The sequence below is a fragment of the Crocuta crocuta genome, unplaced genomic scaffold (assembly GCF_008692635.1).
Source record: "Crocuta crocuta isolate KB4526 unplaced genomic scaffold, BGI_CrCroc_1.0 scaffold70, whole genome shotgun sequence".
Taxonomy (NCBI): Eukaryota; Metazoa; Chordata; class Mammalia; order Carnivora; family Hyaenidae; genus Crocuta; species Crocuta crocuta.
The window spans coordinates 10,583,127-10,598,272 of NW_027528417.1; the positions used below are offsets into that span (position 1 = coordinate 10,583,127).

Below are 15,146 nucleotides of genomic sequence, written 5' to 3' on the forward strand. Positions count from 1 at the left end.
GGGAAGTCAATGTGTTTATCCTATAATCTATCACTGAAAAAGTGCTATGCCTTATTTAAAGAGAAAAAGATCAAAATTAGAATTGTAATAAATCAGATTTTTTTATTGAACATCATAGCCAAAGTAAAAATTACTTGCTAACTATGAAACTACTGAGGGTAAACCTAATATTTTACTTTTTGAGGGTTAAGAACTAGAGCACGTTCATTCATTTATTCATTGATTCACAACTTACTAACTAGATATTTGGTCGAGTTTAAGGATTGTAGCCTAAATTTCAGTCTCAAAAAATCCAAGAAAGGCAATCACATAAATAAATAATGTAAATACCTGAACATAAGTGTGTGACTAAACTTTTGTGTACAACTGGTAATGCAGCAGGGAGGCCCACAGGGAAGACAGGGGTTGAAAAAAGAAAAGATATTTACTGAGTAATCAAACAGAGATGACAAGGGGCCCCTCAAGTAGAGGAAATAGTTTGATACAGAGTTGTGGAGACATGAAAATCATGACTTACTGGGGAAATACTTACAAATGAAACAATGAAGGAGGGTTCAGACGAGGAAGTGGGGGGAAAATTGAGTTAATACCAATGAAAATGAAAAGTTATTCAAAGTTTTTCAAGGCCCTCTTTGGATTTGTCTGAGCCCCTGGATCTGTTAGGATGCTTGTGGTTCCTTGTAACAGAATCCCCAAACCAAAATGGCTTTTCTCCAGGTTCACAGCGTCACCACCAGAGGCTTACTTGGTCTGCAGCTTTCAGCTCCGCCCACCTCCACGTGTAACAATGCCCCTCTTCGAGTAAGGAGTAAGGTATTCTTTCACAAGTTGCGGATGCCACATATTTATATCACGTGCTGTCTCTTACAGTCTACTTCCTCTCCCCACCAAAAAAAAAAAAAAAAAAAAANCCAATTTGGGTAATGTATCCATACTTGGCTGAACCACTGTGGCCAGAAATTTGAGATGAATTGACTAAGTCAACCCGATCCTTTTCTTGGATTTATCTGTTGTATGTATTCTCCCCCAGAAGATACAAATATGCATAGATGAGGGGTGAATATTTGAATGGAATTCAGGGTCCATTTGTCAAGAAGAAATGGGAAGGAAAACGGGGTAGCAAGTAGCAACAAATTTCCATTACTTGTTAATGAATGTATTTCCTACCACATCTCATATGGGTTTTCTAAAAAACTGAGAAAAATTTTGCAAATATAAGTGGATTACAGCTACTGCCATAAACCATGGAGGGGGGCAAACAAAGGCATTATAGATTCAATTCCCTAAACATGATTAAATGCCCACTATGCAAAGGCACTGTGTGGGTCACTGAAGAAGATATAAACCACTGTGGTACATACGACAACAGCTCAATATATATCTGTCAATGCTTTTCAATGAGCATTAAAAAGAGGACTAGAGGGGCGCCTGGGTGGCTTAGTCAGTTAAGCGTCCGACTTTCGCTTAGGTCATGATCTCGCCGTTCGTGGGTTCGAGCCCCCCGTCGGGCTCTGTGTTGACTGCCAGCTCGGAGCCCGGGGCCTGTTTCAGAGTCTGTGACTCCTTCTCTCTCTGACCCTCCCCTGCTCACGCTGTCTCTCTCTCTCTCTCTCTCTCTCCTAGAAATAAATAAAACATTAGATTAAAAAAAAAAAGAGGACTAGAAAATGCATCTTGGCTACTTTAAATCAAAGATTTCTATTATATCTACTTTTTCATACCCATAAAAAAAGAAGAAAAAACCTGTAGGGATTAGATCATTACAAAATATCACCCAACAGTATTCTAAGTCTTCAACTCAGGACTATCTGGGATTTCAAAGTCACCTGGAACAGACATATATGGCACTCTAGAGTCTGCTCTCTAGATTATAGCAAGAGTCTGCTCTCTAGATTATAGCATATATTTGAACAAGGAATGACAATAAATATATTAATATCTCCCTAAAAAGCCTATTGCACTTGGCGGCAGTACTGGTTTTATAAATTTCTACTTCATCTGAAGTAAATTGTTCTTCTGAGCTCCTACCCATTCTTTCAAATGTCACTCCCTAGGACTAGTCAATGTCACCTTAATCCTTCACCTATAGAAAAGTCATACAGATATTTGAAGATCATTGTCATTTTTTCCCCAATCTTCAAGGGTCTCTACTTATGTGAAATTTTTAAATATTCCATTTGCCATTCTGTTTACTTCACTCAGAGCAAACTCTAATAACTTGGAGTGCTTAACCAAACATGATATTCTCAATATAAATCGCCCAGAGACACTCCCTCATTCTCATCATGGTAACAGTATTAAATTAAGATTGCATTAGCTTAAAAATGTTTATTTATTTTGAGAGAGGAGAGAGGGAGAACGCAGGTGGGGGAGATGCAGAGAGAGGGAGAGAGAGAATCCCAAGCCGGCTCCACACTGTCACACAGAGCCCTATCCAAGGCTCAGACTCAGGAACCATGAGATCATGACCTGAGCTGAGATCAAGAATTAGATACTCAACCAACTGGAGCCACTCAGGTGCCCTGCATTAGCTTTAAATTTTTTTTTAAAGTTTTAATTCATTTTTGAGAGAAAGAGACAGAGAGAGCAAACAGAGAGAGGGGGAGACAGACTCTGAGGCAGGTTCCAGGCTCGGAGCTGTCAGCACAGAGCCTGGCACGGGGCTTGTACTGACAAACCGAGAGATCATGACCTGAGCTGAAGTCAGACCCTTAACTGACTGAGCCACCCATATGCTCCTCTGCATTAGCTTTTTTAACACTCTTATCAAAACGTTTTTTAACATTCAGGTTTATTTTTATTAAAACACCTAGGCATTTTCATCTCTATGATTCAATTTAAGATGGAGGTTTGTTAATAGGCTCATAAGCATAATTCTAATCTGATTAAGTCTTTGAGAAGCCTAACATACTCAGAATTTTCCAGATATACTACAAAATGCCCATCCAGTGATTAATCACAAATCATCTACTTGACGTCGTATGATTATATTATGTGATCAGATCAGTCTGTTTTGGGAGACTAACCACAACGCCCTTCATCTTCTCATCTCACTTAAACTAGGGTGAGGTTTCAGAAATGGTCATTCTGCTGGCAGCTCTTTATTGTAGGGAGTAAGGGCCCTTATAGAAGACACCCGGTTTTGCTCCATTTTAAACTTTCTCTCCTCTCGTTAGGCTCCATTAATTTAATTAGCAATCCTCCCAAATATTACATTACTTAGACTTCAAGAATCATTACTTGGTTTCTCACTGATTTCAGTTTCTCATTCTGTAATTTTAAATTTTGGCCTACTTATTTCAATAATCAATTGCACATCTCTTCAAATTTCTATTCAAATTTTTTTTTCTCGGAGTCAGTTTGCAACGTTCTTGTGTTCACTCTCAAAAGTTCTTAAACTGGTAACAATTCTGAGGCTTTGAGGACCTGAGAATTCCTTTCTGCTTACCTTTGCCTGGGTAGGCATAAAATCCTTGCGTTACCTTGTACCATAAAATTCTCTTAATGATTCATTGATCCCTAGGCTTTTTAAAGGGATGTATTACATTTTAGATGAAATTAATATGCATTCTCCAGACACGAGCTTTCATAATTATTTCTTAAGAATTTAAAATATTATTGATGTTGTCATGTTATCTTTCTAAAAATCTATTTGACAAGCTTATTTAGAAAATCATGTATTTTGGGGCGCCTGGGTGGCTTAGTCGGTTAAGCGTCCGACTTTCGCGTAGGTCATGATCTCGCGGTTCGTGGGTTCGAGCCCCCCGTCGGGCTCTGTGCTGACTGCCAGCTCAGAGCCTGGAGCCTGTTTCAGTCTGTGACTCCCTCTCTCTCTGACCCTTCCCTGCTCACGCTGTCTCTCTCTCTCTCTTAGAAATAAATAAAACATTAAAAAAAATTAAAAAAAAGAAAGAAAATCATGTATTTTAATTAATGTGCTATGTCTCTTACACAGATATTCATGCATTAGCCCTGCCACTCCACTGCAAGTTGTTATCTTCAAAAACATGTTCCTGACCCAGTGAAACACACAGACACATACACAAGAGAAATACTGTAATAGGAGGTCTTTAATATATAAACTACATGTCAGCCTATCTATGCTTTGGTTTGTCTGTCCACCCCATTTTCATCCTTGGCTTCATTTTCTCTGATATATCTATGCATTTCCAGATTTTCATATCACTTGGTTGATGAACTTAGCTCTGAATTAGTTAATATTTTTTACCCTAATTTTTTTGAGTAGTAGTTTTTTTTCCCCTTGGCCAGATAACTCTGGAGTAATAGCACAGATTCTATGGGCTCAGCAAATCTGGTTAGATAGGAGAACATCCATCACAATACCCTTATTTACTGGTTTCACTGAGGCATATAACCCCACCAACACTATACCAGGTAGCCAGTGTTGGCACATGTCAACACACATACAAACTAAGCATGGAATTATGGGCAAACCCACTTGACTAACCCACTCTCCATCTTAAATGCCAGAGTTATTTCTGGCCTGCCTCCAAACAAATGACTATGGTTTTGTTGAATATAGTCAACATAATTGTGGACTTGCATGGGGCTATCCACTTCTCTGGCAGAGAATAGAGAGTTATCTGGAACTTGATCCTAAAGGCAAAAATTGAAAGGGTTAGCTCTCACTTCTTGCTTCCTCCATCCATTGCCTCTACAACTAGACCCAGGTCTAGTCAAATGTATGTATCTGTCTTCTACGTGAAGGACTCTAATAATAAAATCATCAGTCAAAATGATTTAATTTTCAGACCTTTTCCATTTATTTAAGGAAACAAAATGACCTAGGCAGTTCTTATTATTGGACCTATTCAGTGGCTCTTATCCTGATAGCATGTTAGAACCACGTAGGGTCAAGCCTCAATCCTAAAAAGTGGATGAAATTAGTTTAGAAGACAGGTGATTCTCATCTGTAGGAGATGAGAATCAACCCACTAAATAACTTCCTAAAAAAGCATAACTAAGATTTATTACATACCCATTTAAGACTGAATGAATCTGGATTTCTAGACATCTTGTAAGTTGTAAATATCCATGAGAGTTATAAGCAGAAGACTCCCTTTCTGATGAGGCTTAGACAGTTTGAATAGCAGGTAGTAGTAGATGCCAAGCCACTTCCATGTCCCTGCCATATTCTGGCATCTTGCCTAATCTCCTAGAGAAGGTGTAGTGGTATATTCAGAGATTTGACGTTAGCCTTATATTAAATTCATCTACATATTTGCATTTGAGTCAAGGACAATTTCGTCTGTCTGAACACAGAGAGATATTTATCTAAGCAACCCCATCAAAAGGGTACTTATATTTCTGCATAAGATTTTTAGATCTGGATGAGGTCAGTAAGGGTGGCTGCTGTCTTGTGATAGTAGCCCCCAAATTCATTGAGGGTATCCATGAATTAATTGGACCTTTATAGAAAACTGGCTTTATTTCTCCTCTACTGTCATGGGTCACAATCCCATTTTGTTTAGGGTGGACATGGTAAGACATGCTTCTCTCTTACTTGGGAAGACGTTTACTTTCTCCTGACAGTGTAGTTTTAGCTATGAGATTTCTCTTAGCATTGTAGTCTGTTTTATTGTCTTGGTCAGACCATCAATTCCTGGGACAGAATTAAGTTTTTCCACACTTTGACTCAGAGCATACTGTACTCTGCAAATAAAATTGTCATTCTAACTATTTTCTGCCCACCACTATCCCCTAGAAACCAAATAAAAGGCAACATATGACTCTTCCTCCGTTACATGTACACTGACTAACCCTGTCACAAGCAAGAAAAGAGTACTCTGTGTCTGTTCCAGAAAGGTAAGCAATCCAGTGGTATTTGTTTCTGTACTCTACCATTCAAGCCCATCTACTCTGGATTTCTCTAGTCCTGTCCTAATCTTTTCCATCAGAATCATAGCCTTACAAAGTTCATAAGTCCTCTTGACTTACTCTGATGATGAGAACGGAGAGTTAGAAATTTACTTCAGGCTGTTTTGAGTCGCAGTGCTTAGGGTCTGCTAAATACAAGGAGGGTGCAAACACAGAACACGCCTGGAAACTTGCTCACATTCTCTGCCTCTGTCAAAATGGCAGACAATTATCAGGAAAAGCCTGGGCAAAATTGGTCCTCTATTTTCCAACAAAAGGAGACTGGAAATTGGGTCAGACCTACTATATTACTATAGGGCTTGATGTCACTTCATCCATCTTTGACTCTCTCCTTATATGGCTATTGTTTTTGTTTTTGTTTTCCAGTGGAGCTCCTAGTAACACATTTCCTTGGCCAAGGCTCATGACTCCCATCCAGTGAACAGTCCTGACAGGATGCAGCCTTGTTACCCTTATTTTATCATAACATCATCATCATATCTTAGCAAACCACAGAGGACTGGACCAGAGTATTTGGTATAGTGGTAGGCAATGCTACTTATGACGTAAGGAAAACTCTCATCTAAATCTAGTCGTTGTAGGATCTTGAGCAAGTTAATTTCTCTGTAACTCTCATTTCCCTCACTGTAAAATGTGGGTAGCTTGTAAAGTAGGGATTAATTTGATTATCTAATATTTCTTATCCATCTTGAAAATCTGTATCTTTTAATACTTATGTTTTGTCCATTGGCATTTAATGTAATTATTGGTATGTTTGGATTTTATTTACTTTTTTATATTTGCTTTCTGTTTGTTCCCTCCATTACCCTTCTGTTTTCCATTTCCTGACTTCTTTTGGATTACTTGGTGCTTTCTGTAGGGATTACAATATGCATGTTTAATTATTTGCTGTTTATCTAGAACTGATATTTTACCACTTTGGGATGACATGTAGAAACCTTACCTCCACATAGGTCCCTTTAGCCTGTCCTCTTATATAACGCTTATCTACATACCTTGAGATCCCTATCACACAAACTTAAACTTTCTGCTTTCAACTTGCACATACTTTAAACAACTTAAGACCAGACTAATCAATTATATTTACCTAGATGTTTGGGATTTTTATTGTTCTGCTTTTCATAGTATTTCCCTACAATCTAAAAACAAAACATCTTTAGTAATTTCTTAGAGCTGGTCTGCTGGCAGTGATTCCCTTAGTTTTCCTTTATCTGAAAATGTTTTTCTTTCATCTTTATTCCTGAAGCATATATTCACTGGATAGAGAATTCTGGGTTGACAGTCCTTTTCTTTCAGCACTTTAAAGCCGTGGAACCACTTCTCTCTTGCCTCCATGCTTGTTCTCCTCTTGGTAATGTGTCATTTTTCTCTGAGTGCTTTTAAGACTTTTTTCTTTCCCTTTGATTTTTGGCAGTTTGATTTGATATGTCTGGATGTGAATTTGTTTGTGTCTATTCTGTTTCGCATTCACTGAGCTTCTGAAATCCATGGTCTAGTTCTTTTGTCAAATTTGGGACACTTTGAGACATTATAGCTTTAAATATTTTTCCTGCACTTTCTTTTTCCTCTTCTTTTGAGATGCCAATCATAGATTCCTTTTTTTTTCTTTTTTCTTTTTGTTTGTTATTTACCCACAGATTTCTAAGGCTCTTTTCAGTTTTTCAGTATTTTTCCTCAGTATTGTTCAGATTGAATAATTTTTATTGATTTATCTTCAAGTTCATTGATTCTTTCCTCTGTCACCTCTATTCTGCTGTTGAGCTGGTCAAAGGAGGTTTTTGTTTTTAATCTTGGTTACTGTGTGTACAGATCTCAAATTCTTATTTGGTTCTTCTTTATATCTTCTGTTTATTTAGTACTCTTCCTATTTTTCCTTTAGTTTTAAGAGTCAAATAATTCTAATATCTTTTTTCATTTCTCCACTGATGTCTGTTGATGGTATTTTCCCATGAAAGTTGAGATTTTCATGGTAGCTCACATGTTGAGTAAGTTTTTAATTGTATCTTGGACATTTTGGATATTTTACTATGAGGCTCTGGGTCTTCTTTAAATCCTTGGACAGGGTCGAAATTTTTGTTTTTATAGTCAGTACCTGGTTAGGTTAAGTCTTTAAGTTTCAACTAGCCTCCTGTGTCTGTGGTTCCAATGCCAATATGCTTTTCAAAGCATGCTCATTGCTATTTAGATCTGTCTGGTATATATGCCACCTAGTGGCCAGATTCAGACACGGGCAGTGGTATATCTAATCAGTTCTTAAAGTCTTTTACATGCAAAATAATATCAGCTCCACAAATGTACAGCTTGGGAAGGAGTCCAAGGCTTACAAACAATTATTTGGGGTTGATCTCCTTACTTTTTTTCCTGTCCAAGACCTTCTCATACTTTCTGGTTCTGGGGTCCCCTCTATTTTGTCTTTCAGCTAGAAAACCAGAACTTTAGTTACCCTGCTCTCCAGTGCACTACTGAAGTGTGCCCACATCATGAGCCAAACAATAGAAGGACAGACAAGACAGAAAGTAGTATTGGTTGGCCCCACTTTTTGGAATTACATCTCTGCTGAAGGTAGAGGAAGTTGTTCGGCTCAGAGTTTTGTCTACTGTGGGTTCTTATCATGCCGCAGAATTACTTAGGAGCTCGACCAAGGGATAACAGAAAAAGAGAGAGAATACAACAGGAGACTTTTCTCATTGTCTCTAAATAGTATGATTTCCTTTTCTGCAACTTGAGCCAGTTTTAAAGGCTTTCTCCCAAACTCTGTCTACTCCTTTTTTATGCCCACTGCGGTGCTGGCTGGGAGATGTTGGGAAAAAATAGTAAAATCATCATCAATTAATCAGTAATTGAATTCCACACCTCTTCCCCAATTTGCTTACTACCTTTCAGAGTTCTGGAAGAGCTGTTCTGTGTATTTTGTCCAGATTTTAGTCAGTGCAAAACACAGACAGACTGGTACTAACTCCATCTTATCCAGGCTGGACTCCTAATATTCTTTAAAACTCAAAAAATTTCATGATGCTTAATTATATTTTAACTATCTTATTTAAAAGTCAGTTTACTGGATGTGTCTTCCCCACTCCTCTCAAAGGCCAGGTACCAAACAAAAATATAAAAACCAGGAAAATGGAAATCACATATTAAATATTCCAATACTCTACCAATCCTATATGATCTGAAGAAAAGTGAAGTGTCCCCATCTAAGCTATCTGCTACCTGAATATAAAATGTGATACTATATTTCTTTCAAAATATGGATTTTGAAATAATATTTTAAATAGTAAAAAATGCAAATAGCTCATTTCAGCCTTTCTGTTTAGTCTGACCCAGATTTAGAAATTTGAGGAGTGGAATGGCTCTAAATAGGACACTTTCAAGGATCGTTACAGGATCATCCTACAAGCCATAGTTACAGCTTAGTGCTTCAAAAGAAATACAAAAGCTGGCCACCTGTAAGAATACATAGAGTCAAAACACCTGACCTCTTTTTCCCCAGCAAAATCTGTATCGTGGTTTAAGTAAGTGGGGCAGCGAGGAACAAGTCTCTAGCGACCGCCATGCATGGTGCATTTCTTCTGCAAATCAATTACCCTCTATATACATAATCATGTCAGAGCCTGACTAGGAAAGTCTGCAAAATCTTTCACAGAAGACTCAAAAAGATTGGAAAAAAATATCACTTCTCTGATACCCACATAATAATTATGAAATATAAAATGCCGGTAGAAACACATGTGCACTGCATCATTCTTGACAGATCCTCCAAATAAATTATTAATTCATTTAAATTAAGGGTCAGTTCCCATATTTGGCTTATGTGAGACAGTTTTTTTAAAGTAGCTAAAGGTTTTCAGTAGTCATCTGATTTTTGAGAAAAAGTAAAGAGAGTATGATGAAATAATATGCTTCTTCTCAGGCAAAATCATGTTAAGTTTGCATTTTAGATGTAATTCAATTTGTCACCTTTTTACACTATTTTATTTCTTTGTGCACCCAATCTCTTCTACTGGATCATGAGAGTCTCAGCTAGCTTGACACAAAACAGCATTTAATAAATGTTCGTCAAATTGTTTCAAATATGCAAAGAATCTATCATCAAATTTCAGTAAGGAGTAATGAATTTTTTATCTGGCCATACCAAAGGAAGAAGACATTAAAAAAAAACAAAACACTCATGAAAAATTTATTTTCAGCAAAACAACCCTTGCCATTTAACTACAGTATGTGGCATTCACTGTACTACTGCTAGTGTTTTTATTTTTTTCTTCTCCTTTATTCAAAGTTGCTTTACTGGTGAAAAAATTTAAGCCAGTGTTCTAAGTGGTATGTGGGAGTTTTCTCTGAGCACATATCTTGTTGCTATATAACGGGATATGTGCATATATTTTAACTCCCACATAATCTTCCGAACTGCTCTGCTAACGTCTGTACAGCATATAATCTAGTTAGATGGTTTCTTCCTGGGATTCTGGTTGAAATTATCTCAAGGCTGAATGTAACTTTCTATAGGGTTCAGATTCAGTAAGAAGAAATTTCCTTCTTTCCATCAGCAAAAATCTTCACTCTTAGATGAATCTTCAGCATTCTATGGTTACCCAGGAAACAAATTATTTAGAAAAGTATTCGTCCAACAGATAAGTAATGAGAACCATATACAGAATTTAAAATTTTCAAGTAACTATATTAAGAAGGTAATAAGAAACAGACAAGACTATTTCATATAATATACGAAACCAAATATATCTAAAACATTACCATCTTCACATAGGATCAATATAAGAATTTTTAATAAACTATTTTAAATTTTGTATGATTAGGGTTTGAAATCTAGGTGTGTATTTACTTTATTTTTTAACATTTCTTTAAATGTTTATTTATTTTTGAGACAGAGAGAGACAGAGCATGAGTGAGGGAGGGGCAGAGAGAAGAAGATACAGATTCCGAAGCAGGCTCCAGGCTCTGAGCTGTCAGCACAGAGCCCGACACTGGGCTCGAACTCACAGACTATGAGATCATGACCTGAGCCGAAGTTGAACGCTCAACCCACTGAGCCACCCAGATGCCCCACTATGTGTATATTTTATACTTACAGCAGATCTCAATTCAGACTAGCCATGTTACAAGTGCTCAGAAGCCTCATGTGGCTAGTGGTTGCCTAATTAGAAGTGTAGATTTAAAAGAAATGGAATGAAAGGGCTGAAAGAGATCATTGAAATTCTTTGTCCACCCCTTTCCTAATATTTGAATATTCCCATACTATCTATAGATATTTTTCTCTAACCCAAAAAGGTTTTTAAGTGCTGCAGTGCCCAACATGGTCCAGCATCATCTTCCTGCTTCTCAGTCTTCTGCCAATGCCACAGTCTCTCTCTGCTCCACAGCACGTCTTTCTGTCACTGGATCCCAGCTTGGGGATCATTTTCCCCTGGCTGTTGTACTTATTTTTCCTTCTATGCAGAACATACTTTGTTCTTGCCATCCTCAACCCAAAGATTTTCTCTCCTCCTTGCTTTTTTGACTAATAAATCCCGCTTAGTTCTCAAATTAACTTGTCTTTCTCAGGGAAGACTTCTTTGAATCCCCAAGAGCTTTCTGGGAGTATGGATGACCCAATATAGCGACTGCCATCTTCATAATACTTACTATAGAGGTTCCCTTCTAGTGAAGAAACATGCATTAGGTCACATAGTCGTAAACTAAGTACATCGTTGGTGCTCAATTAGTATTGTTTGAATGAATGGATGACTGATTAAATGAATGAAAAAAATGGAAATATCAGAAACAAAGAGATTTAGTAAAGGTCTCATAGTAAGGGGTAGGTTCTGGACCCTAGTTCAATGGAGTTCACACAATTTAAGCATTTCAAGAGATTACAGCTTGAAGGATATGTGATCATTAGAGTATAGACAGTAGAATAACAAAGATCCATGCCTTCTGGAATTTTTGGTTATAGTAAGTTGACCATTTCTGTAGATCACATAAAATATGAACTGCTGATGGTAGTGTAGACTAGCGAGAGCATTCTGGAAAGCAGTGTCTCAGTCCCTGGACCATACCTATGACCTGGACAAATCATGTTGGAGTATATATCTCAAATTCTAATATCGGTTCAAAAGGAGAATGAGATGAGAATCGCATTGCAGTGCTGTTTGTGTTGGCAAAGAATTATAGGCAGTGTAAGCGTCCTTCACTAGGGACAGGAGGGGACTGCATGGAAAAATATCGTGGCTACACACCAGTGTGTACAACCCAGAAGTTAGAATAACTAGATGTGACTAGGTGTGCACACAGTGACATCAGTGGGTCCTAAAATAGCACTAATGAAAAAGCAAGGGGCAGAATCAGGTGTTAATATAAGGCACCATTCATGCAATTTAATAATATACATTGTGTATACACAAAACAAAGAAACTCATTTTGTTTTACATTTTTAAAATGTTTGTTTTATTTTTGAGAGAGAGAAGAGTGTGAGCAGGAGAGTGTCAGAGAGAGGGAGATACAGAATCTGAAGCAGGCTCCAGTCTCTGAGCTGTCAGCAAAGAGTCCATCGTGGGGCTTGAACTCATGAGATGATGACCTGAGCTGAAGTTGGTCACTTAACCAACTGAGCCACCCAGGTCCCCCAAGAAACTCATTTTAAAAGAAAATGGAAACATAAAGATACACATGAAACATGTAAAAATATCAAAGTTCTTATCTGTAAAGGGAGAGTATAAGGATAGTGAGAAATAAGGACGAAAGAAAATAAAACAAATGTCTTATACAGGCCATTGATAATGTGCCATGAAATAAGTATAACTGATTTAAACCTTAGAGGCTGAGAGCCAAATATTAGAAACAAAATTTTAAAATATGTATAATATTACATACATTTCCTTGTGTAACTCACTTGTACTCTTTTTGAAAGGTACCTCTTTGAAAATATTTTTCTTTTTTCCTTTCTTTCCTCGCTCCCCCCCTTCTTCTCCCTTCTGTCTCTTCTCTTCCCTTGCATTCCATTTTTTATCCTCCCCATCCTTTCTCCTGCCTTCCCCAAACACTCTGTGTCTTTCTTGTCTCACTTCAGCTAATTTGAAGTGGTCATTTTAGAAATAAAGAGCTGCTCGCGATGTTCAAGAGGGCTCTATATCATCCTGCCAATCATTTACTTCATAAAGCAGCTTGTTAAGTAGACCTAGTAACCACGTTGTCTGCATAAATCACTGGTCTGACTATCCCTTAATACCAACAATACCTATGCCTCCCCCAGTTATTGCATCTTCTTAATTCAAGTCCCAGTACTGCATCAACAATCCACTTTTTTCAAGTGTTCATTTAGTCTTACTTTGTTAGATGCTCTGGGCAAAATCATCCAATGAACAAGCCAACAGAGTCACCATCTTAGATGGTGACATATAACGACTGATATGATATAGTTACTGAATTCTGGAAGATCCCATTATAGTGGAGAGTACACTACAAGTGATTTCATCAGAAACTAAAATTTTAGGCTTGGTTACATGATATTCTGATATAATTATTTTGACATCACCCGTTTTGACCAAAAATTTAATTTTCCATATACTGAAGCCCAATTCATAGCCAGGGATCAAATAGCAACAAGTCAAGAACAGACCATCAAAATTACAGATCCTTTTTTTTTAAAGTTTATTTATTTATTTTAAGAGAGACAGAGACTGTGCCAAGGGGGAAGGGTAGAGAGGATCCCAAGCAGGCTCTGCACTGCCAGTGCAGAGCCCCATGCAGGGTTCTAACCTATGAAGAAGCTGTAGTTCATAACCTGAGCTCAAACCAAGACTCTCAACCACTGAGCCACCCAAGGAACCTTAAAAACTGTAGATTCTTTTTTTTTTTAATTTTTTTTTTATTTATTTCTAGGAGAGAGAGAGAGAGAGAGACAGCGTGAGCAGGGGAGGGTCAGAGAGAGAGGGAGACACAGACTGCGAAACAGGCTCCAGGTTCTGAGCTGGCAGTCAGCACAGAGCCCGACGCGGGGCTCGAACCCACAAACCGCGAGATCATGACCTAAGCGAAAGTGGGACGCTTAACCGACTAAGCCACCCAGGCGCCCCTAAAAACTGTAGATTCTAAAAAAGGGTGTCATCTATATATCATGTTTTCAAGATAAAGAGGAAAAATTAAAATACTTCCAAAACTTTAAAAAAAATATGGGGACTCCTGGGTGGTTCAATAAGTTAAGCGTCTGACTTCACCCCAGGTCATGATGGCACGGTTTGTGGGTTCGAGCCTTGTGTTGGGCTCTGTGCTGACAGCTTGGAGTCTGGAGTCTGCTTCAGATTCTGTGTCTTCCTCTCTCTCTGCCCTTCCCTGCTCACACTCTGTGTGTGTCTCTCTCTCTTAAAAATAAACATATAAAATAAAATAATAAAATAAATATCTAGTAGAGGTAAAAACATATCTAAAGATAATGAAAACATAAGACAGAAATGAAAAAAGTAACTTAGCCGTGGAACAAATAATCTGATGTATGGATTCAAAATAGACAGGCATTTTGTTTTGCTCAGAGGATTAGGGACTGTTTAAAGGAAAAGAGGCATTTGGATCAGAAAGGAAGAATTGGTAAAAAAAAAAAAAAAAAAAAAACAACAAAAAAAAACTGGTCTNAAGAGAGGAGACTTTATTGTCACTGAGAGGAGATGTGTGCAGAATGGTATTGAGGCTGGGGAGATATGTTAGGCGCAAATCTTGTAAGGATTAATGACAGAATGGATAGTATGGATCCAGGAAGATTTAAAATGGATGATGGTAAGTTTAATCACAGTAACAGAGATATAGAAATGTTGCTTCATTTACAACTGATTGACACACTTCATCATAGCACTGGTTAATAGAAGAAAATAAGAAGAAAGAAAAGAAAAGAAAGAAAAGAAAGGAAAGGAAAGAAAAAGAAAGAAAAGGAAAGAAAAGGAAAGGAAAGGAAAGGAGAGAAGAGAAGAGAAGAGAAGAGAAGAGAAGAGAAGAGAAAAGAAAAGGAAAAGAAAAGAAAAGAAAAGAAAAGAAGAAAAGAAAAGAGAAACGATGCTGGAAATCAGACTGTGTAAACCGCATTTAATTATTATTACACAGCATTTTAATCCTGACCAAAACTTCCTATAGGTAATACTACACAGTTGAGGGTTTTGTTTTGTTTTTGGTCATATTCTTGATTTTATTTTCATGGGAAGAAAGAATGATTAATGTCCATCTTTTATATCAATCGATTTGCCCCAAGCTCTTCTTTTTAGTACCCTACC

General features: G+C 37.5%; 1 pseudogene; it reads left to right on the forward strand.

The window, feature by feature from the left end:
* The first annotated feature begins 702 nt into the window (after positions 1-702).
* The window catches only part of LOC144223687 (PC-esterase domain-containing protein 1B-like), a 19,012-nt pseudogene continuing 4,568 nt past the window's right edge, over positions 703-15,146 (forward strand).